The 23,976-nt window shown below is 39.2% G+C and overlaps 2 long non-coding RNA genes across 2 annotated transcripts in view; one reads left to right on the top strand and one right to left on the bottom strand.

Moving 5' to 3' along the window:
- The window catches only part of LOC147365268 (uncharacterized), an 89,557-nt gene that overhangs the window by 10,280 nt on the left and 55,301 nt on the right, over positions 1-23,976 (top strand). The window lies entirely within an intron of this gene.
- On the bottom strand, positions 799-21,345 carry LOC147365269 (uncharacterized). The gene is made up of 3 exons (XR_015135337.1): positions 21,109-21,345; positions 20,490-20,571; positions 799-963 (listed from the first exon to the last, which is right to left on the bottom strand). It is a non-coding gene; the product is annotated as an uncharacterized LOC147365269 (long non-coding RNA).

Raw genomic sequence — 23,976 nt, 5'->3', positions numbered from 1 at the left:
ACAATCTTATAGGAATTCAACTGTTTTATTTTTACAAATATAAAGCATGGTTTAACTGTTACATGAATAGACGTTCCTTATAAATGGCAGTAACTTCTCTCCAGAGATGCAGTGCTCAAGATTCTATTTATTGACAGACTAAATGCTCTTCATGATCAAGTGCTTCACTTATTAGAATCTAACTCTTTCTCAGACAATTTATTAATAATACAAACCGTGGCAGACAGCTAATTATTCAGCCAAATCCATTTCCTCTTCTTCCTGGACATAAAGCTTGACTGTGCCTCCCAGCTGCCCGTGTTAGATTGAGCCATATATCTGAGTTCTAGCCAGTAGAGTGTGAGTAGAAGCCATGTTTGCCACTTTGAGGGATGAAATCTTGAATGCATGCTGACTGAGATGGAAGTGACAGAGTGACTTTAGAAGCCATGTGTTGTTCATGCAGGTGGAACCTCTCATCTGCCTGGGTCTCCTTGGAGAGCCATTCTACCAACCTATTCACTTGCTCATCAAGAGACAGAGTGTGACCAAGTGAGAGACTTTATGGTACTGTGCTGTTACACGTTTGTTTATTTGTTACTGAAGCCTCGGCTAACCAATACACTAATAAAACTTTTTTTCAGTCTTAGTTTTTGATTCATTTATAATTTTGTAGATTAGTTGTAAATTTTAGATATTTATTATTGTATTTGTGATATATCTTTGAATTAGAGCTTCTAAAGTACCATAAAAGAGAAATAAAATAGCTATATTGTTGACTCTTGAACAATACGAGTTTGAACTGTGTAGGTCCACTAACATGCAGATTAAAAAAAATAAAGGCAGTAGAACACAACCAAGATTGGTTGAATCCATGGATGCAGAGGGAAAGCTTCAGAGGCCAACACTGGAACGCAAGCATCCTCAGATTTTGGTATCTGCAGTGGTTCCTAGAACCCATCCCCCGTGAATCTCCAAGGATGACTGTATAAAGAAACAAGTACTTAATGAAGAAAAGATCATTGTAAGGGAGTCTGTATAATTGAGACGCAAATATATCTTTTCCCCCCAAATTCAGCGCTTAGCTCGCAGTAGATATAAAATAAATATATTCTTTCATCAAGAAATGACCTCTCTTCCAAGCTCCAGACTGACATTTCAGTTGCCCAAGGGACATTTTTCAAGTTTCCTACAGGATCGTCCACAGAACATTGCCACAACTAAAATGATCTTCCCTGTTAGCCTCTGACTGCTTTGAGTGAGTGGAAGTTGCTCAGTTGTGTCTGACTGTTTATAACCGTATGGACCATCAGTTCAGTTCAGTTCAGTCGCTCAGTTGTGTCCAACTCTTTGCGACCCCATGAATCGCAGCACACCAGGCCTCCCTGTCCACCACCAACTCCCGGAGTTCACTCACACTCACGTCCATTGAGTCAGTGATGCCATCCAGCCATCTCATCCTCTGTCGTCCCCTTCTCCTCCTGCCCCAAATCCCTCCCAGCATCAGAGTCTTTTCCAGTGAGTCAACTCTTCGCATGAGGTGGCCAAAGTATTGGAGTTTCAGCTTTAGCATCATTCCTTCCAAAGAAATCCCAGGGCTGATCTCCTTCAGAATGGACTGGTTGGATCTCATTGCAGTCCAAGGGACTCTCAAGAGTCTTCTCCAACACCACAGCTCAAAAGCATCAATTCTTCAGTGCTCAGCCTTCTTCACAGTCCAACTCTCACATCCATACATGACCACTGGAAAAACCATAGCCTTGACTAGATGGACCTTTGTTGGCAAAGTAATGTCTCTGCTTTTGAATATGCTGTCTAGGTTGGACATAACTTTCCTTCCAAGGAGTAAGCGTCTTTTAATTTCATGGCTGCAGTCACCATCTGCAGTGATTTTGGAGCCCCCCAAAATAGTCTGTTCCCAGTGTTTCCCCATCTATTTCCCATGAAGTGATGGGACCAGATGCCATGATCTTCGTTTTCTGAATGTTGAGTTTTAAGCCAACTTTTTCACTCTCCTCTTTCACCTTCCTCAAGAGGCTTTTGAGTTCCTGTTCACTTTCTGCCATAAGGGTGGTGTCATCTGCATATCTGAGATTATTGATATTTCTCCCGGCAATCTTGATTCCAGCTTGTGCTTCTTCCAGCCCAGTCCATGGAATTCTCCAGGACAGAATACTGGAGTGGGTAGCTGTTTCCTTCTCCAGGGGATCTTCCCAACCCAGGGATCAAACCTAGGTCTCCCACACTGCAGGCAGATTGTCTACCAACTGAGCCACCAGGGAAGCCCGATGCTGCCTGCTTTGCCTCTACCAAAATGCCATCACGTCCCTCACTCTCCTGCTTTCATTAGGCTACCTTTCGACACATAGCCAAATGGTTGCTTCATCTTCTAAGTGTTATTTCCCAAATATCTTTCCTCCTCTCAGCCCACTTTCTCCATTCTGTCCAAGAGTACTCAACCAGCTCCAATTGGCCCTATATGACAGTAGCTCCCAGGCTTTAGTTTTCTGACCAATAATATAAAAAAAAAAATGTTTTAAGGACCAATATATGATTGTCAACTTTTAATTTCACCAAATAAGAACAGTACTTTAAAAACTTCCTTTTTATGGCTGGATAATATTCATATATAAATATATCACATATATATCACATATATTAATATTTATAAATAAGTGTATATCATAATTTATCCATTCATACAGACAGTTTGTTTCCATGTCTTTTCTACTGTAAATGCTGCAGTGAACATGGGGATTTATCATATATTTTCTATAGACTATGTTTTAAATAGTAGAATAGAGAGGGCTAATTTCAGAATATAGGAAAGTCTTTTACCTTAATTAAATTAAGTTTTATGCAAATCATGACCTTCTTCAAGATTTTCTACTCAGGTAGTTAGAAACTTCTGTGAACCAGCACTGGCCCTGAGGTCCTGATATCCTCCCATGACCAGATGAGCTCTAGTCACAGTGTTCCTTCCATCAACAGTAGCCTCTTTGGTTCCAGGTGGCTTACACCCCACAAACTAGCATTTAGTCCCCCAATGAGAAGATCCCACACTACCTTCCCATTGTTATCTCTAATTTCTAGACAAATCAGATCATCTGCTATTCCCCTCTTTTCTACCTTTGATGTGACTCTCCCTTTGTATCACTTTGATGTGATATGCCCTTTCCTTTTAATCCTTACCAAAGTTCTGCCCAAAATTTAAGATCAATTTTGATAGCACTGCATCATGAAACCTTTTATGATTCACCCAAACAAATAAGATCTTCCCTTCCTTGAGCTTTTTTAACACTACAAAAGTTATCAAGAGACCACTTACTCCCATGTACTGTGTTCAATTACCCCTCCCACAGTAACTCTGAAGGTAAGAATGTCTGACACATTTGGAGGATCTGACATAATGGAGGGGTAACAAAAATGTTACCCCATTATATATATTTACATATATCTAGAGCTTCCCAGGTGGTGCTAGTGGTAAAGAATCTGTCTGCCAACGCAAGACATATAATGAGACACAAGTTTGATCCCTGGGACAAGAAGATGCCCTGGAGGAGGGCATGGTAACCCACTGAAGTATTCTTGCCTGGAGAAATCCATGGACAGAGGACCCTGGTGGGCTGCAGTTCAAAGGGTCAAAAAGAGTTGGACACAGCTGAAGCAACTTAGCACAGCATACACACAGACACACACACAGACACGGCTAAATAATGCTTCAAGCACAGCTGGCATTCTACTTTAAAAAGTTTCTTTGAAACATTTAAATCAGTGGTCCCCAACCTTTTTGGCACCAGGGACTAATTTCATATAAAACTATTTTTCCATGGACTGGGGGTGGGGGGAGGATGGTTTGGGGATGATTCAAGGGCATTACACTTATTGCATGCTTTATTTCTATTATTGTTACATCAGCTTCATTTCAGATCATCAGGCATTAGATCCCAGAGATCAGGGACCCTTGATTTAAATAACTTTGATCTTCAATATCACATAAATAGCAATAGGGTATTGGAGAACCAAAGATGGCTAAGCAACTTCTTTATTCTTTCCAACATGAAGGAAACAAAAATAAATTCTTGTTTCTATGACCATAACACAGAAGCTTTTCTACTATAAAATTTTTATTTTAGATTTCTACTCAGGAATTGTCTTTTATTTTAGGCTCCTACCAAGGGATTGAATTGTCTTAAAAGACAATCTGTAGGAGAGATGGGAATTACAGAGCTCCCTAACTCTAATTTTGTGTCTCTGCCAGTTTTAATGAAGGTATACAATATTTGTTCCTTTGGGTTTTACACTCATCAAAAAGCAAGACAGAATGATATGACAAAGCTCAAAGACCTGAAACCACAACATTTCTGGAAGAAAACATAGGGGTAAACTCCTTGACAGTAATTTTCACCATGATTTTTTGGATTTGATACCAAAAGCACAGGCAACAAAATTAAAAATAAATGGGTAAGACTACATCAAATTAAAAAATTTCTGCACAGCAAAAGATACTATCAACAAAGTGAAAAATCAGCCTATAGAATGGGAGAAATTTTCTGCAACTCATGTATCTGGTAAGGGGTTAATAGTCAAAATATATAAACAATAATTCCATAGTAACAAAAACAAAAAGAATCCAATGAAAAAAATGTATAGAGGAACTGAACAGACATTTTTTTTTTCTGAAGAAACATACAAATGGCCAACAGGTACCTGAAAAGGTGCTCAGCATCATAATTATCAGGGAAATACAAATCAAAACCTCAGTGGTCTATCATCTCACACTTATTAAAATGTCTTTGATCAGAAACACGAGAGACAACAAGTGCTGTCAAGGATTTGGAGAAAAGGGCACACTCGTGTAGTGCCGTAAGGATGTGCATTGGCACATCTGCTACAGAAGACAGTGTGGAGTTTCCTCAAAAGATGAGAAATAGGACTATCATGTGATCCGGAAATTTTACTTCTGGGTATACAGCTGCAGGAAAAAAACCACTACCTGGAAAAGGTATCTGCACCTCCACGCCCACTGTGGCATTATTTACAACAGCCAAGGTACAGAAACAACCTAAATATCCACTGACGGATGAGTGCATTGCAGCAACATGGATCGACCTTGAGAGCATTATCCTAAACAAAAGAAGTCAGAGCGATATAAATACTGTGTAATCTCACTTTTAAATGAAATCTTAAAAGACTGAACTCATAGTGCAGAGAACAGACTGATGTTGCCAGACATGGGGGATAGCAGGTGGAGAAAATGGGAAAAGGCAGTTTTTTACCTTTGGGTACAAACTTCCGGTTATATATCCTGGGGATGCAATGTATAGCATGATGACCAAAGTTGACAATACTGTGTTGTACGTTTGAAAGCTGCTAAGAGAGTAGGTCTTAAAAGTTCTCATAACATGAAAAACAAAGAAACAAACAAACAAAACTGTTTGTGGGGATGGATGTTAGTTAGCTAAACTTATTGTGGTAGTCATTTTGCAACATATACATATATCAAAGCATCATGTTCCACACCTAAAACCACGGGAATCTGTTTTAGCACTTGTACTACTGTGTTGTCTTTGACCTAAGAAATGTAACTTTTTGTCTGTAATGCTCTATAAATATGAAAAGCAATAGGCACCTGTTTTTGTTTCACTCCAATTTTATGAATAGAAAATTTAGCAAAGATTAGAATGAATATATTTTATTAAGCTATTAATGATTTTAAGAGAGGCATGAAAATAAAGGCAAGAACTCTAAAATTATGACTTTCAGTTTGGAATCTGAATTTGAGTGGCAGCAGTTAATAAGAGGATCTTTATGCTTAGCCTTTCTCTATGGTTACAGATGAGAAAAATATAAATGTCCCTTAAATTCATTCCCTTTACAAAAATGAATCTCCTGATTTCCAGCTCTGGTTGTGATTGAGTACCTGATATTTGATTCACCTGCCTGCTGTAAACAATAAAAGTTAGACGAATGGTGTAAAACAATGATTGATGACACTGGACAGCAACCAAGGCAGAAGAAGGAAGCACTTGAGGTCAGCTTCATGTTCTTCCTACCCCAGGAATGGAGAGCCCAAGCAGAGAACAGGAGTGTCTTGGGGCACAGGAAAGAGATCAAACTTCAGCCCTGCTAACCCAGCTGGGTTTGGAGGGCAAGGTGCCTTACAGAAGGGAGCTGTGGAGAAGAAGCCCTCCAAAATTGCATAAAAATTTCCCTCAGTTACTTGGCTCACTGTTGAGATGTGAAGAGCAAGGCAAGAATCTAGACTCTAGGAGACCTAGCAGAGAACAATTTCTTGGAGGCTGAGAGCTGAACAGAGATTTTCAGAGGTTTCACAATATGGGGAGACATGAGAGGTTTAGTTCAGTTCAGTCACGCAGTCGTGTCCAACTCTACGACCCTATCGACTGCAGCATGCCAGGCTTCCTTATCCTGCACTATCTCCCAGAGTTTGCTCAAATTCATGCCCATTGAGTCAGTGATGCCATCCAACCATCTCATCCTCTGTGACCCCTCTTCTCCTCTTGACCTCAACCTTTCCCACCATCAGGGTCTTTTCCCATGAGTTGGCTCTTCCCATCATGTGGCCAAAGTACTACAGCTTCAGCTTCAGCATCAGCCCTTTCAATAAATATTCAGGACTGATTTCCTTTAGGATTGATTGGTTTGATCTCCTTGCAGTCCAAGGGACTCTCAAGTTCAAAAGCATCAATTCTTCGGCACTCAGCCTTCTTTATGGTCCAACTCTCACATTCGTACATGACTACTGAAAAAAACATAGATTTGACTAGATGGACCTTTGAAGGCAAAGTGATGTCTCTGCTTTTTAATATGCTGTCTAGGTTGGTCATAGCTTTTCTTTAAAGGAGCAAGTGTCTTTTAATTTCAGGCTGCAGTCATCATCCACAGTGATTTTGGAGCCTAAGAAAATAAAATCTGTCACTGTTTCCATTTTTTTCCCTATCTACTTGCCATGGGACCAGATGCCATAAACTTTGTCTTTTGAATGTTGAGATTTAAGACAGCTTTTTCACTCTACTCTTTCACCTTCATCAAGAGGCTCTTTAGTTCTTCTTTCCTTTCTGCCATTACCATGGTATCACCTGCACATCTGAGGTTGTTGATATTTCTCCCGGTAATCTTGATTCCAGCTTGTGAGTCATCCTGCCTGCATTTTGCATGATGTACTCACTTCATGGCAAATACATGGGGAAACAATGGAAACAGTGAGAGACTTTGTTTTCCTGGGCTCCAAAATCACTGCAGATGGTGAATGAAATTAAAAGATGCTTGCTCCTTGTAAGAAATGCTATGACCAACCTAGACAGGATATTAAAAAGCAGAAACATTACTTTGCTGACAAAGGTCCATCTAGTCAAAGCTATGGTTTTTCCAGTAGTCATGTACGGATGTGAGAGTTGGATTATAAAGAAAGCTAAGTGCCGAAGAATTGATGCTTTTGAATTGTGGTGTTGGAGAAGACTCTTGAGAGTCTCTTGAACTGCAAGGAGATCCAACTAGTCCATCCTAAAGGAAATCAGTCTTGAATATTCATTGGAAGGACTGATGTTGAAGTTGAAGCTCCAATACTTTGGCCACCTGATGCAAAGAACTGACTCACTGGAAAAGACCTTGATGCTGGGAAAGATTGAGGGCAGGAGGAAAAGGGGATGACAGAGGATGAGATGGTTGGATGGCATCACCGACTCAATGGACATGAGTTTGAGCAAGCTCCAGGAGTTGGTGATAGACAGGGAATCCTGGTCTGCTGCAGTCCATGGGGTCGCAAAGAGTCGGACATGACTGAGCAACTGATCTGAACTGAACTGAACTCTGCATATAAGTTAAATAAGCAGGATGACAATATACAGCCTTGCTGTACTCCTTTCCCAATTTTGAACCAGTCTGTTGTTCCATGTCTAGTTCTAACTCTTGCTTCTTGACCTGCATACAGGTTTCTCCAGAGGCAGGTATGGTAGTCTGGTATTCTCATCTCTTTAAGAATTTTCCACAGTTTGTTGTGATCCACACAATCAAAGGCTTTAGTATTGAATTTTCCAGGCAAGAATACTGAAGTGGGGTGCCATTTCCTACTCCAGGAGATCTTCTTGACCCAGGGATTGAATCTACATCTCTTATATCTCCTGTACTGGCAGGTGGATTCATTACCACTAGTGCCACCTGGGAAGCCCTGTAGAATGCATAAAGCTTCACAAATTCCTCCACACTGATGGGGCCCCAGAAAGGCTACATCCTAGCATTAAGGACCATGAACTAGCAGTGTTACCTGCAGGAGTAAGGACTAGACTTAAATTGATACTTGTTTCCAGAACAAGATTCAACCTTAGAGGGAAACAATATAATCTAGAACCTCTTCATTTTGTTAACCACTGTATTAACTAGTGGATACAGACACACACACACACATGCCCAATCCCTGAATGTGCAGAGGAAAAAAAAAACCCACAAATCATCATAAGATAAAGCAATAAAAGAAGCAGACCCAGAGATGATTCATAAATTCAAGTTACCAGACAAAAACTTCAAAATAGCTATACTTAGTATGTTAAATAAATTGGAGGAAAAGATGAACAAAATTGACAAAAAGAGCACTTCAGTAGAGACTTTAAATCTAGGAAAAGAATCAAATGGGCATTCTAGAAATGCAAGTTGAAACATCTGCAATTAAGAGCTAATTGAATGGTTACAGTATGAGTCTAGATTCAAATACAGTCATATAAAATATTTAAACTGAAGACAGAAAGAAAAAGTATTGAAAAAGAACAAAGTATTACAGAGATTTGGATCACAGGCAAAAGGTTTAACGTACATGTAATCGGAGTCCCAAACAGAGAGGAGAGAGAGATAAGACATATGTGACATTTGAAGATTGACGGCTGAGATTTTCCTAATTTAATGAATGATAAAGCTCACACATTCAGAAAGCTTCATAAACACCAAGCAGGATAATAAAAGAAAACCATGCTTAAGGATACTATAGTCAAACTTCTGAAAAGTTAACTTATAAAGAAAATCTTTAAAGTGGTCAAGAAAAGCCACAGTACCTCCTGGGGAAACTATTATAATAGTTGATATCTTAACAAAAATCTATGGACATTGAAAAACAATGAAATAACGTCCTTAAACTGCTAAAAGGGATTCCCTGGTGGTTCAGATGGTAAAGAGTGTGCCTGCAATGTGGGAGACCTGGGTTTGATCCCTGGGTCAGGAAGATCCCCTAGAGAAGGACATGGCAACCCACTCCAGTATTCTTGCCTGGAAAATCCCATGGACAGAGGAAAATGGTAGGCTACAGTCCATAGGGTTGAAAAGAGTTGGACACAACTGAGCGATTTCACTTTCATTTTCACTTTCAAACTGCTAAAGGGTCAAACAAACAAAAACCACAAAAAAACTTTTCAAACTAGAATTCCATATGAAGAAAAAAATGCTTCAAATATGAGAGTTAAAAAAATGTTCTCAGATAAATAAGAGCTGCAGAATTGTATCCCTAGCAGGCTTCCATGACAAAAAAAAAAAAAAGTCAGATTAAAAGGCAAAGGTCCTACATCATCATACTGAGTAAATATAAGACTATCGACTAGTAACAATAATGACAAATATTTGTAGGGTTTATAACATAAGTAGGAAATAAAATACATAAAATCAATAAAAATATGTGCATGGAGATGAAGATAAACTGTTGTAAGATTACTGCATTATTTGTGACAATAGTAGGTATACTGAAATAATACACTTTTTAAAAAAATTTTAGGATTAATTGCTGAAAAGATTGACAGTTAAAGGGAAACAAAAAGATAAAATGGGGTATCAAAATACCTGATTAATAAAAAGAAGATATGAAGGGAAGAAGAAAAGAACAGATGGGAAAACTTGGGGGAAGAAAACAGCAAGATAGTACACTTAACCCAGGCTGCAGTCCCTAGGGCCACACAGTCCGACACAACTGAAGCAACTTACAGGCGGGCAGACTTAACCCCAATTTAATTATGTCATAATGAGAGTAAGTGTAAATGTAAAGGAACAAAACAACCAATAAAGAACAGATTGGCAGAAGATTAAAAACAGAAAAAGACCCGGGGCTTCCCTGGTAGTCCAGTGGTTAAGAATCCACCTGCCAATGCAGGGGACATGGGTTTGATCCCTGGTCTGGGAAGATCCCACATGGCACAGGGCATGTGCCACAACTACAAAGCCCATGCACGAGCTGCAGCCACTGAAGCCTGCATGCCTAGAGCCCATGCTCAGCAAAGAGAAACCAGCACAATGAGAAGCCTGTGCACCAAAACGAAGAGTAAGCCCTGCTCACCACAACTGGAGAAAGCCTGCGTGTAGCAATGAAGCCCCAGCACTGTCAAAAATGAATGAGTAAATAATAAATTAAATCTTTAAAAAAGACCCATTACACGCTGCTTACACAAGGCATGCCAAAATGCACAAAAGTATGAAAACACAAATAAGTGTTGTGTGAAAAGACAAACCAAACATGTCATTTAAACAACTAATCAAAGAAAGCAAGTATGATCACATTAATGTTATCATATGTAATCAAATAACCAGAGAAAGTAAAATTTAAGCCAAGAAGCTATTACTTGAAATAAAGAGAAATTCCAAATTGATGAGAGTTAACTCAACAGGAAGCAATAACAATGCACCTAAGAATACAGCTATAAAATGCATAAAGCAGCAGTTGACAGAGGAAAAGGACAGACAAATCCACAATCATATTTGGAGAATTCAATACAATACAATTCCCACATGCCACGGAGTGACTAAACCCGTGTGCCACAACTACTGAGCCCACACTCTTGAGCCTGCAAGCCTCAGCTACTGAAGCCCATGTGCCTGGAGCCCGCGCTCTGCAACAAGAAAAGCCGCGGCAGTGAGAAGCCTGCGCATCGCAGGGAAGAGTATGTCCGGCTCGCCGAAACCAGAGAAAGCCTGTGCTCAGTAATGAAGACCCAGCACAGCCAACAAATAAATAAATCTTAAAAAAAGAGAAAGATAACATTATGAATAACTTTATGCCACCAAATATGAATATTTAGATGAATGGACAAATTCCTTGAAACACAGTTTACCAAAATACAATCAAGAAGAAGTAGAAAATCTGAATAGTCTTATATCTATTAAATAAATTGATAGCAAACCTTTCTAATAACATTTTCACAAAGTAAACTCCAAGCACAGATGATCTATCACATATTTAGTGAAGAAAAGATACTAATTTACATACATTCTTTCAGTAAATAGATGATAAGAGAATATTCTCTAATGCATTTATGAATTCAGCATATCCTGGATATAAAACTTTACAAGGATATTACAAAAAAGGAAATCACAGATCAACATCTTTCAGGAACATAGGTACATATTCCTAAACAAAATTTAGCCAATGAGCTCTATTCCATGGTGGCAAGGATAGTTTACCATGGGAAAATCAGTCAATGAAACTGGTCACAATAATAAGGTACAGGTAAAAACCTATGTCATATTCTCAGTAGATTCAGAAAAAGCATTCAATAAAAGGGAGCACCAGTTCACAACTAAAGCACCTTAAACTGGCATGGCAGGTTCTTCAACCTGATAAAGGGCATCTAAGAAAATCCCAGAGCTAACATGATACAATTATGGTGGAATGTTGAAAAGATATTGCCTGGAAGTCAGAAAAAGGCAAGTGGTTTCACTATTGCCACTTCTGTTTGACATTGTATTGGATGTCGTAGCAAAAGACATAGGAATACAGATTGTAAAAGGTTGAAGTAAAACTGTCTTTACTACAGAAAATATGATAGTTTACACTGAAAACTCTTTTTCAATCTATGAAAAAAAATACTAAAATTGCAGTGTGAATTTAAGAACATTGTATGAACATTCATGGCAACCCACTCCAGGATTCTTGCCTGGAGAATCCCATGGACAGAGAAGCCTGGTGGGCTGCAGTCCATGGGGTCGCAAAGAGTCGGCTATGACTGAAGCAACTGAGCACTTTCAGTATATCGTGTCACTCCCTTATGGTCTGCGGTTTCTGCTAAAAAATCAGCTGATAGCCTTAAAGGAGTTCCCTTTACTGACAAAGGTCCATATAACCAACGCTATGGTTTTTCCAGTAGTAATGTACAGATGTGAGAGTTAGACCATAAAGAAAGCTGAATGCCAAAGAATTGATGCTTTTGAACTGTGGTGTTGGAGGAGACTCTTGAGAGTCCCCTGGACAGCAAGGAGATCAAACCAGTCAATCCTAAAGGAAATCAGTCCTGAATATTCATTGGAAGGACTGATGTCGAAGTTGAAGCTCCAATATTTTGGCCACCTGATGCAAAGAACTGACTCATTAGAAAAGACCCTGATGCTGGGAAAGACTGAGGGCAGGAGAAGGGGACGACAGAGGATGAGATGGTTGGATGGCATCACCCACTCAATGGAGATAAGTTTGAGCAAGCTCCGGGAATTGGTGATGACAGGGAAGCCTGGTGTGCTGCAATCCATGGAGTCACAAAAAGTTGGACATGACTGAGCAACTGAACTGAACTGTATGATATTTATTGCTTTTTCCCTTGTTGCTTTTAATATTCTCTCTTTAACTTTTGTCATTTTGATTACAATGTGTCGTCCAATAATAGTCCTCTGTGGGTCAATCCAGTATAGGACTATAGGTGGTTCCTGGACGAGGTCAGTTGTTTCCTTTCCCAGGTTAGGGAAGTTTTTACCTATTATCTCAAAATATTTTCTCTGGCCCTTTCTCTTTCTCTTCTCCTTCTGGGACCCCTACAATGTGAATATCAGTTTGCTTGATGTTGTCCCAAAGTTCTCTTAAACTTTCTTCATTTTGTTTATTCCTTTTTCCTTTTACCTGTTTGGCGGCGGTGATTTCCACTACTCTGTCTTCCAGCTCACTGATCCGTTCTTCTGTCTAATGTAGTCTATTTATTCCTTCTAGTTTATTTTTCATTTCAGCTATTGTATTCTTTAATTATACTTGGTTATCCTTAATATTTTCAAATTCTTTGGTAAAAACCTCTAATTTCTCAATTTCTCATTCTGTGCATCCACTCTTCTGAATTCTTTGATCCTTTTTTTTTTCTTTTTTTACCATTTCCTTGTTTTTAATTTTTTTTGGCCTTACCACATGGTGCAGTGGCAAGCGGTATCTAGTTCTCTGACCAGGGATTGAACTCTGCAGTGGAAGTGTAGTCTTTACCACTGGACTGGCAGGGAAGACCCCTCTGATCATCTTTATAATCATTACTCTGAACTCCTTCTCAGGTAGACTGCCTGTCTCCACATCACTTGGTTCTTCTGGGGTTTCATCTCTTCTCTTCATCTGAAACATATTCCTCTGTCACCTCATTTTATCTAAGTTGTTATTGGTATTTTTATGTATGTGGCAGGTGATGTTTCCATATCTTGAAGAAGTGGCTCTCAGTAGGAGATGTCCTGTGTGTCCCAAGAGTGCACTCCTCTTGTTACCCAAGGGCCAGGGGCCAGCTTGTCCCAGTAATGATTGGCCTGCATTAGCAGATGTGGTGTGCAGGGTGCAGGACCGTAGTTTTCTTGCTTCTGGTGTCTGCCCCCTGGTGCGTGAAGCTGGTCTAGAGGCTTGTTCAGGCTTCCGGGTAGGAGGGACTGATGCCTGCCCCTGATGGATAGAGCTCAGTCTTGGTGCTCTGGTTGGCAAGGCGCTGTCCAGGGGTGTGTCTAGAGGTGCCTGTATTAGGAAGTCTTTAGGCAGCCTGTCTGCTGATGCATGGGGCTGTGCCTCTGCCCAGTGTGTTGTCTGGCCGGAGGAATCCCAGCACTGAAGCCTATAGGCTGTAGGGTGGGACCAGGGCTTGGTGCCAAAATGTAAGCCTCCAGGGGAGCTCATACAGATGAATGCTCCCTGATAGGTCCGTCTCCAGTGCCTATGTCCCCAGGTAGGCCAGACCTACTCCCTGCGTCCCCAGGAGACTCTTCAAGACCAATGGGTAGGTCTGGCCCAGGTTCCCATCAAATGATGGCTTTTCCCTTGGTCCTGGTGCATGTGAGATTTTGTGTGCACCCTTTAAAAGTGAAGTCTATTTTCCCCAATCCTCTGGAGCTCCTGCAGTCAAGCCTTACTAGCCTTCACAATCAAATGCTCTCAGGGCTCCTCTAACCATTTCTAGACCTCCATGCTGGGTCGGGGGGTGGGTCTGACATGCGGCTAACTCTCACTCCTGTGGGAGAACTTCTTTTTTTTTTTTTTTTTTTAAAAATTTAGCGATTAGTCTGCGCTCCTGCCCCGGCCGGGGCCTGGCCAGGGGCTGCACACCCCTATACAGCGGTGGCGGCCGGAGGCCTGGCTCGCTCCCCACCGCTGAGACAGACCGAGCGCCCAGCGCGGCGCGGCGGACAGAACTTCTATAATATAATTATTCTCCAGTTTATGGGTGGCCTTCCCAGGGGGTATGGGATTTGATTAGATCACAAGTCTGCCTCTTCTACTCATCTGTTTTGTTTCTGTCTTTATGTCATTAGTTGTAGAGGATCCTTTATGGTAGGTTTTCAGTCTACTTTATCGATGGTTGTTGTTTAGCAAATTGTGATTTTGGTGTTCTCATGAGAGGAGGTGAGCTTAGGGTCCTTCTACTCTACCATCTTGGTCGATCTCCCCTCCAGGTTTTTCTTAATGCAATTTCTTCACCTTCTGTTGCTTTGGTCAGGGGTCCCAGGCCTGCCAGTGTAGAGGACATGGGCTTGATCTCTGGTCTGGGAGGATTCCACATGCCATGGAGCAAGTAAGCCCATTTGCCGTAACCACTCACGCTAGAATACATGACCTGCAACTACTGAGCCCATGTGCTGCAACTACGGGAGCCCCTGCACCTAGAGCCTGTGCTCTGCAACGAGAAGCCCCTCCAGTGAGAAGCCCGTCAGTGAATGACAAGTGCACCTCACTTGTCACAACTAGAGAAAGTCCTCATGCAGTAACAAAGACCCAGTGTAACCCATAAAGAAAGAAACAAAAAAAAAGGGAAGAAAAGGTCACAACTATAAACAAGAACATTTCAAAATGGAAAAGCTCACTGGTAAAGGCAAACATAGAATAAAAGTAGGAAATCATCCACACACAAAGCTAGTAGGGAGGTTAAAAGACAAAAGGAGTAAAATAATCTGTATCCACGATAAGCAGCTAAGGGATGCACAAAAAATAGATGTAAAATATAGTATCAAAAACAGTAATCATAGGGGAGAAGAGTACAAATGTGGGGTATCCAAAATGCATTTGAAAGTAAGAGATTGGCAACTTAAACACATAAAAATATAGACCCCTAAAAAAATATTTCATGGTAACTGCAAAATAAAAATATATAATAGATATACACACAAAAAAGAAAAAGGAATCCAAATATAACATTAAAGATAGTCATCAAATCACAAAAGAAAAGAAGGGGGAAAGACGTACAAAAAGAATAAACAATTCACAAAATGGCAATAATTACATATGTATCGATCATTACCTTAAATATAAATGTATTAAATGCTTCATGCAAAAGACACAGACTGGCTGAATGGATATAAAAACAAGATCCAAATATTTGCTGCCTACAAGAGACTCACTTCAGATCTAGAGACATATACAGACTGAAAGTAAGACAATGGAAAAAGGTATTCCACACAAATGGAAATCAAAAGAAAGCTGGAGTAGCAATACATCAGACAAAATAGAGTTTAAAATAAAGATTGTTACAAGAGACAAAGAAGAGCACTACATGATGATCAAAAGATCAATCCAAGAAAAAGATATAACAATTGTAAATACATATGCACTGAACATAGAAACACCTCAATATGTAAGGCAAATGTTAACAGACATAAATGGAAAAATTGACAGTAACACAATAAGAGTGGGGGACATTAATACCCCAGTTACAACAATGGACAGATGATGCAGACAGAAAATCAATAAGGAAACACAGGCCTTAAATGATACATTAGACTAAATGGACTTAACTGATATTTATAGAGCATTCCATCTGAAAGCAGCAGAATATACATTTTTCTCATGCACACAAAACATCTCCCAGGTAGAGCAAATGTTGGGTTACAAAGCAAGTCTCAGGACATTTAAGAAAACTGAAATCATATCAAGCATCCTTTTCAACCATGACACTGGCTACAAGGAAAAAACTGCCAAAACTACAAACACGTGGTGACCAAACAATATGGTACTAAGCAAGCAACGGATCACTGAAGAAATCAAAGAGGAAATTAAAAAATACCTAGAAACACATGAAAACGAAAACACAATAATCCAAAACTTTTGGGATGTAGCAAAAGCAATTCTAAGAGAGAAGCTTATAACAAAACAAGTTCACCTTAAGAAATTAGAAAAGTCTCAAATAAACAACCTAAAGTTATACCTAAAGCAACTAGAGAAAGAAGAAACAAAACCTAAATTTAATACAAGAAAAGAAATCATAAAGATTAGAACAGAAATAAATGGAATAGACACGAAAAAATAAAAATAAAAAAGATCAATGAATCTAAAAGCTGGTTCTTTGAAAAAATAAATAACTAGGAATAAAACTGGAGAAGGCACTGGCACCCCACTCCAGTACTCTTGCCTGGAAAATCCCATGGCCGGAGAAGCCTGGTGGGCTGAAGTCCATGGCGTTGCCAAGAGTTGGACACGACTGAGTGACTTCACTTTCACTTTTCACTTTCATGCATTGGAGAAAGAAATGGCAACCCACTCCAGTGTGCTTGCCTGGAGAATCCCAGGGACGGGGGAGCCTGGTGGGCTGCCGTCTATGGGGTCGCACAGAGTCGGACACGACTGAAGCGACTTAGCAGCAGCAGCAGCAGCAGGAATAAAACTACCGTGTGTGTGTGCATTAGTCGTTCAGTCATGTCTGACTTTTTCCAACCCCATGGACTGTAGCCCTCCAGGCTCCTCTGTCCATGGCATTCTCCAGGCAAGAATACTGGAGTGGGTAGCCATTCCTTTTCCTAGGGGATATTCCTGACCCAGGGATCGAACCCAAGTTTCCTGTATTGCAGGTAGATTCTTTACCATCTGAGCCACCAGGGAAGCCCAAAACTACCATGTGACCAGCAATCCCATGACCGGGCATATACCCTGAGGAGACTATAATTGAAAAAGACACACGTACCCCAATGTTCGTGGCAGCACTATTTACAACAGCTAGGATAATGTAGATGTCCATCAACATGTGAATGGGTAAAGAAGATGTACATACATGCAATGGAATATTACTCAGCCATAGAAAAGAATGAATTTGAGTCAGTTCTAGTGTGGAGACAAACCTAAAGCCTGCTATACATAGTAAAGTAAGTCAGAAAGAGAAAAACAAATATAGTATACTAATGCATATATGTGGAATCTAGAAAAATGGTATTGATCCTATTTGCAGGAAAGAAATGGAGATGCAGATATAGAGAATGGACTTGTGGACATAGTGGCAGAAGGAAAGAGTGGGATGAATGGAGAAAGTAGCATTGACATATATACACTACCATGTGTAAAACAGACAGCTGGTGAGAAGCTGCTATATGAAACAGGGAGTCCAGCCTGGCCCTCTTTGATGACTTAGAGGGGTGGGCTGGGGGAGGGGAGGGAGGCTCAAGAGGGAGGTGATATATGTATAATCACCAACATAACATTGTAAAGTAGTTTTCCTCCAATTAAAAAAAAATTTAAACTAAATTTAGAGAATAAATAAATGAAATTGATAAGCCTTTAGCCAGACTCATCAACAGAAAAAGGAAAAGGGCCCAAATCAATCAAATTGGAAGCTAAAAAGAAGTTACAATCAACATGGCAGATAGACAGGGAAACAGTAGAAACAGTGGCTGACTTTATTTTTTGGGGGGCTCCAAAATCACTGCAGATGGCGACTGCAGCCATGAAATTAAAAGATGCTTACTCCAAGCTATGACCAACCTAGACAGCATATTAAAAAGCAGAGACATTACTTTGCCAACAAAGGTCCGTCTAGTCAAGGCTATGGTTTTTCCAGTGGTCATGTATGGATGTGATAGTTGGACTGCGAAGAAAGCTGAGCGCCGAAGAATCGATGCTTTTGAACTGTGGTGGTGGAGAAGACTCTTGAGAGTCCCTTGGACTGCAAGTATATCCAACCAGTCCATCCTAAAGGAGATCAGTCCTGAGTGTTCATTGGAAGGATTGATGCTGAAGCTGAAACTCCAATACTTTGGCCACCTGAAGTGAAGAGCTGACTCATTAGAAAAGACACTGATGCTGGGAAAGATTGAAGGCAAGAGAAGGGCATAACAGAGGGTGAGATGGTTGGATGGCATCACCGACTCAATGGACATGAGTTTGGGTAAACTCCGGGAGTTGGTGATGGACAGGGAGGCCTGGCGTGCTGCGGTCCATGGGGTCCCAAAGAGTCAGACACAACTGAGCAACTGAACGGGAACAATCAACACCACAGAAATACAAAGGATCATAAGAGTCTACTATGAACAACTATACGTCAATAAAATGGACAACCTAGAAGAAATGGACAAGTCCTTAGACAGGTACAATCTTCGGAGGCTGAACCAGGAAGAAATAGAAAATATGAAAAGACCAATTACCAGTACTGAAATTGGATCAGTAATTTTAAAATGTCCCAAAAGCAAAAGTTCAGAACCAGATGGCTTCACAGTTGACTTCTACCATACATTCAGAGAAGAGCTAACACGTATACTTCAGAGACTATTCCAAAAAATTGCAGAGCAAGAAACACTGTCAAACTCATTCTATGAAGTGACAATTACCCTGATATCAAAACAGACAAAGATATCATACACAAAAAAAGAAAATCACAGGCCAATATCACCAATGTTACCTTACTAATTATGATGTTTAAGTAGGAGGATGTCCTTATTTGTACTAAATGCACACTAAAGAATTAGGGGGAGTTGAGGCACCAGGTTGGCCACTTATTCTAAAATGGTGAAAGAAAAATATTCTTTGTACTGTACTTGTAACTTTTGTGATTGTGCTATTTTTAAAAAAAAATAAAATTATAATGACACTAAAAAGATAATACCAAGTATGGTGAGGATGTAGAGCAGCTGGCCCTGCTTGATGGTTAAATGGTACAACCACTTTGGAAAATTATGTCAGTTTCTTATAAAATTAAAGTTATATCTACTTTATGACTTCGTAATTTCACTCCTAGAAAGATCCACTAAAGAGCTTGTACTAGAATGTTCTTAGCAGATTTCGTTGACACAGTCTCCAACTGGAAATAACCCAAATGTCCATCAGTAAGTGAACGGATAAGCTGTCGTTTATCTCATAATGGTGTACTATTCAGTAACATATAGGAACTGCTATTACACAGAACAAATGGTTGATTCTCAAAAACTTATGTCAAAGCCAGACCTAGATGAATTTACACTTATGATTCCATTTATATGAAGTTAAGGAATGGCTAAAACAAAACCATAGAGGTTTCACACTGTAGTACAGCAATAACTAACACAACATTGTAAAGCAATTATCCTCCATTTAAAATTTTTAAAAATCTAGAGATTGAAATTAGAATAGTTGTTGCTTTGGGGAAATAGGGATTGACTGGAAAAGGATAAGAGGGAACTTTGTGGAAATTTTTATATCTTGATTGGATGAGGGTTATCTGAGTGTATGTATTTGTCAGAATTCATCAAACTATGCACTATACACGTTATTTGTATACTTCAACTTAAAAGGCTCACTAAATCATTATTTTAAAATATTCACTAAATCATTATCAGTGGTTAGCTCTAGAGGGTAAGAGTCTTTCAGTTTCCACATCATGTATTTCTGAATCGTTTGGACTTTTTTCAAGTCTGTCCTACTTATCTAAAAGAGGCACATCTAAAATCTAAAAATAAATATATATACTTATATAAAAGTAAGGACTTGTCCAAAGGGTACTCAAGCAACTAGTTGTTATGGGGGAAAATTAAGTTAGATCTTCTCCTTTTAAAATATAACCCCCCCAAAAAGTTCAGGTAAGTCAAAGAGTTAATGTATAAAACCAAGCCATAATTTTAAATCAAGCCATAAACAATAGAAAATAGAAGTTAATACTTATTTGACTTCTGAATAGCAGATAAATTATTTAATATTAAAAACAATGTCGGGAACTCTAAAGGAATAGATTTCTGCTACATAAAAATACGGCTATATAATAAAATATAAACAAAATTAAATGCAACAGAAATTGGGAGGACTTATACAAAAACATTTGACAGACTTATATAGGCAAAGTATATGAAATCTAGAAAGGAAGGAAGAATGGAGGGAAGGAAGGAGGGAGGGAGAAAAAAAAGGAGGAAGGAAAGACAGAAAAAAGAGAAGGAAAGGAAAGGAAAGGAGAGCTAAAGGGAGGAGAGAGGGGAGAAGGCGACGGAAGTCAGGACAGAAAGAAAGGAAGTGGGGGTGGGGTGGAGAGAACAGAAATGGCTAATCAACAAGTGAATAAGAAATAAACCTGAAATTTTACCTTTCAAATTAGCACGCATTCTTGTTACATTATAGTATCTGATGGCAGTCACAGAGTGGCAAGAGGAATACTTGGTCACTGCCTGTAGGAGTGTAAATTACATTTTTGGAAACCACTCTAGCAATGTGTATCCATAATCTTTAATATGTTTCTGTTCTTTGAATCAGAAATATCTCTTTTTGGAATCTGTCTAAAGGAGGTAGTCAAAGAAGTCACTCTTTTCAGGATTATTCATAATAGCCAAAATAAAAACAATGTAAAACATTATGGAATTAATTCGTTAAGTCACGTGATATCTGATGATTATTCCACCATTAAATGGTGCTTACAATGAGTTTTTAATGTCACTTTTAAAAAAATGTTCATGATAAATTAAGAATAGCAAGCCAGGACTCCGGTTTGGCTCCGAAACAGAAATTTCCCGTTGGTGAAAAAAAAACACTGTCTGTCTAGACACATCACATTTCCCTACCTTCGTTATATTTTAAATATTTCAAACGTTAAATGGTACCACTGTCCCAATATACATGTGTCTTATTCAGGGTTTGTTCAGGAAAACATAAGCCACTCTACGTACGTCTTTGGATAAAAGGGGCTTAATATAGCTTTAGGGGCTTACAGGATTGTTGGCAGAGCGGAGGGAGCGGAACTCGGGGCAGCTGCTGCGAAGGTAGAAGTGGATGTGGAAGGTGTCACAGCCTGAAGTAAGTGGTTAGCTCTTGAGAGCTTGCTGGGAAGCCTCGGTCACTCCCACATCTGTGCAGCATCTGGCTTTCGCCACCTCTGGAGAATGATAGATTCCCTTTCCTTTCTGCTTTCCAAATTTCCCCCGAATTCCCTTCCTGCAAACTCCAACCTGGAAGCGGAGGTGGGCGAGAGTTGGGGGAGGGGGTATTCTGGGAAATGTAGTTCTCCGCTGCTCTGCATTGCGGAGGACTGGTGGGAGTGATGGTGATTGCCCAGTCTAGCCCGCGCCGCGCGCAAGGTCTGAGAATCATCCCCATATTTTCCTGTTGGCCAGGAGACTACAGGTGTTAGGGTTGAATAGAAATATAATCAGGTTTATAGATATCAGAGGTAGTACTACATTTTTATTATTGAAATAGTTTTTTCCCACGTGTGGCATTCCCAGCTTATTTTATTACAAATTTGCAAAGCAAAACATAAACTATATAACTTAAACCCAGTTATACAACCTTTTTAGAAAGTTTAAAAAATGACAACATTAAAAAACTTCACCTGAAAACTTCACACATTGGCAAGAATGTAAAATGGTGCATCCATCGTGGGAAATCTGACAGTTCCTCAAAAAGTTAAACAATAGAGTTGCCTTATAACTTATCAATTCCACTCCCAGGTATATTCTCAATAAAAGTGTTAAATGTGTGTTCACACAAAACCTTGTACACTAACGTTCATAGCAGCATTATTCTCTTTTTTTAATTGAGGTATAGTTGACGTTGGATAAGGAAATGGCAACCCACTCCAGTATTCTTGCCTGGGAAATCCCAAGGACAGAGGAGCCTGGTGGGCTACAGTCCATGGGATCGCAAAGGGTCACTACTGAAGTGACTAAGCATACATGTATGCATAGTTGATGTACAGTATTATATGTTTCAGGTGTACAACATGATTCACAATTTTTAAAGGTTATACTCCATTTATAGTTATTACAGAATATTAGCTATATTCCCTTTAAAATTATTTATTTATTTATTTATCTGCACACTGTGCAGCTTGTGAGATCTTAGTTCCCTGACCAGGGATGAATCCTGAAAGTCCTAGGTTAGGTGAAAGTCCTAACCATTGGACTGCCAGGGAATTTGCTAGCTTTTTTATTTTATACCTAGTAGTTTGTTCCTCTTAATCCCCTACTGGTATCTTGCCCTTCCCGATTCCCCGTCTCCACCAGTAACCACTAGTTTATTCTTTATATCTGTGAGTCTGTTTCTTTTTTGTTATATTCACTGGTTTGTTTTATTTTTTAGATTCCACATATGAGTGATATCATATGGCATTTATCTTTCTGTATTTGACTTATTTCACTTAGCATAATACCCTCCAAATCCATTCACACTGTTTTAAGTGGCAAAGTTTGATTCCATTTATGGCTTAATAGTACTCCATTTATATACACTACATCTTCTTTATCTGTTCATCTGCTGGTGGACACTTAGGTTGTTTCCATATTTTGGCAATTGTGAACAATGGGCTGCATGCATCTTTTGAAATTAGTGGGTTTTGTGTCTGTATACCCAGGAGTGAATTTCCTGGATCATACAGTAGGATAGTTCTATTTTAAGTTTTTGAGAAAACTCCCTATTCTTTTCCCACAGTGGCTATATCAATTTACATTCCTACTGATAGTGTATGAGGGCTCCCTTTTCTCCACATCCTCCCAACATTTGTTGTTTGTGTTCTTTTTGATGATAACCATTCTGACATGTATGAGGTAAAATCTCCTTGTGATTTTAACTTGGATTTCCCTGATTATTAGTGATGTTGAGCACCTTTTCATGTACTTGTTGGCTATCTGTATATCTTACTTGAAAAAATGTCTATTCAAGTCTTCTGCCCATTTTTGAAACCTTTGTTGTTGTTGTTTTTTGATGGTGAGCGGTATGAACTACTTATGTATTTCAGATATTAACCCTTTATTGGTCTTATTATTTAAAAATATTTTCTCCTATTCAGTAGGTTGTCTTTTAATTTTGTTGATGGTTTCCTTTTGCTGTGCAAGCTTTTATGTTTAATTAGGTTCCATTTTAAAAATTTTGCTTTTATTTCTTACTTTAAGAGACACATAAAAAAATATTGCTACAGTTTATGTCAAAGAGTGTTCCACCTGTTTTCCTCAAGGAGTTTCATGGTTTCTGGTCTTAGTTTGCATTTATTTTTGTATCTAGTGTTAGAGAATGTTCTAATTCCCTTCTTTTCCAGGTAGCTGTCCACTTTTCCAAGCACCAGTTATTGAAGAGACTGTCTCTTCTCCATTGTCTATTCTTGCCTCCTTTGTTGTAGATTAATTGACCTTAAGTGTGTGGATTTATTTCTGGGCTCTGTATTTGTGCCAGTACCATACTGTTTTAATTACTGTGACTTTGTAGTATTTTCTGAAGTCAAGGAGTGTGATACCTCCAGCTCTGTTCTTTTTTCTAAATATTATTTTGGCGACTCAGGGTCTTTTTTGTTTTTGTACAAATTTTAAAATTATTTGTTCCAATTTTGTGAAAAATGTCCTTAGTAGTGTGATAGGGATTATATTGAATCTGTAGCTTGCCTTTGGTAGTATGGTCTAATATCAATTCTTCCAATCCGTGAACATGGTGTCATCTTTAATTTCTTTCATCAGCGTCTTATAGTTTTCTAAGCACAGGTCTTTTGCCTCTGTAGGTAGGTTTGTTCCTAGGTATTTTATTCTTCTTTGAAGTAAATATAAATGGGTTGTTTCCTCAGTTTCTCGTTCTGATAGTTTGTTGTTCAGTTC

The sequence above is a fragment of the Bos grunniens genome, chromosome 10, assembly GCF_055505025.1.
Source record: "Bos grunniens cultivar Pamir isolate PY7600 chromosome 10, Bosgru_T2T1.0, whole genome shotgun sequence".
Taxonomy (NCBI): domain Eukaryota; kingdom Metazoa; phylum Chordata; class Mammalia; order Artiodactyla; family Bovidae; genus Bos; species Bos grunniens.
Note: the sequence above shows the minus strand (reverse complement) of the source record. Positions and strands in the feature narration are given on the sequence as shown.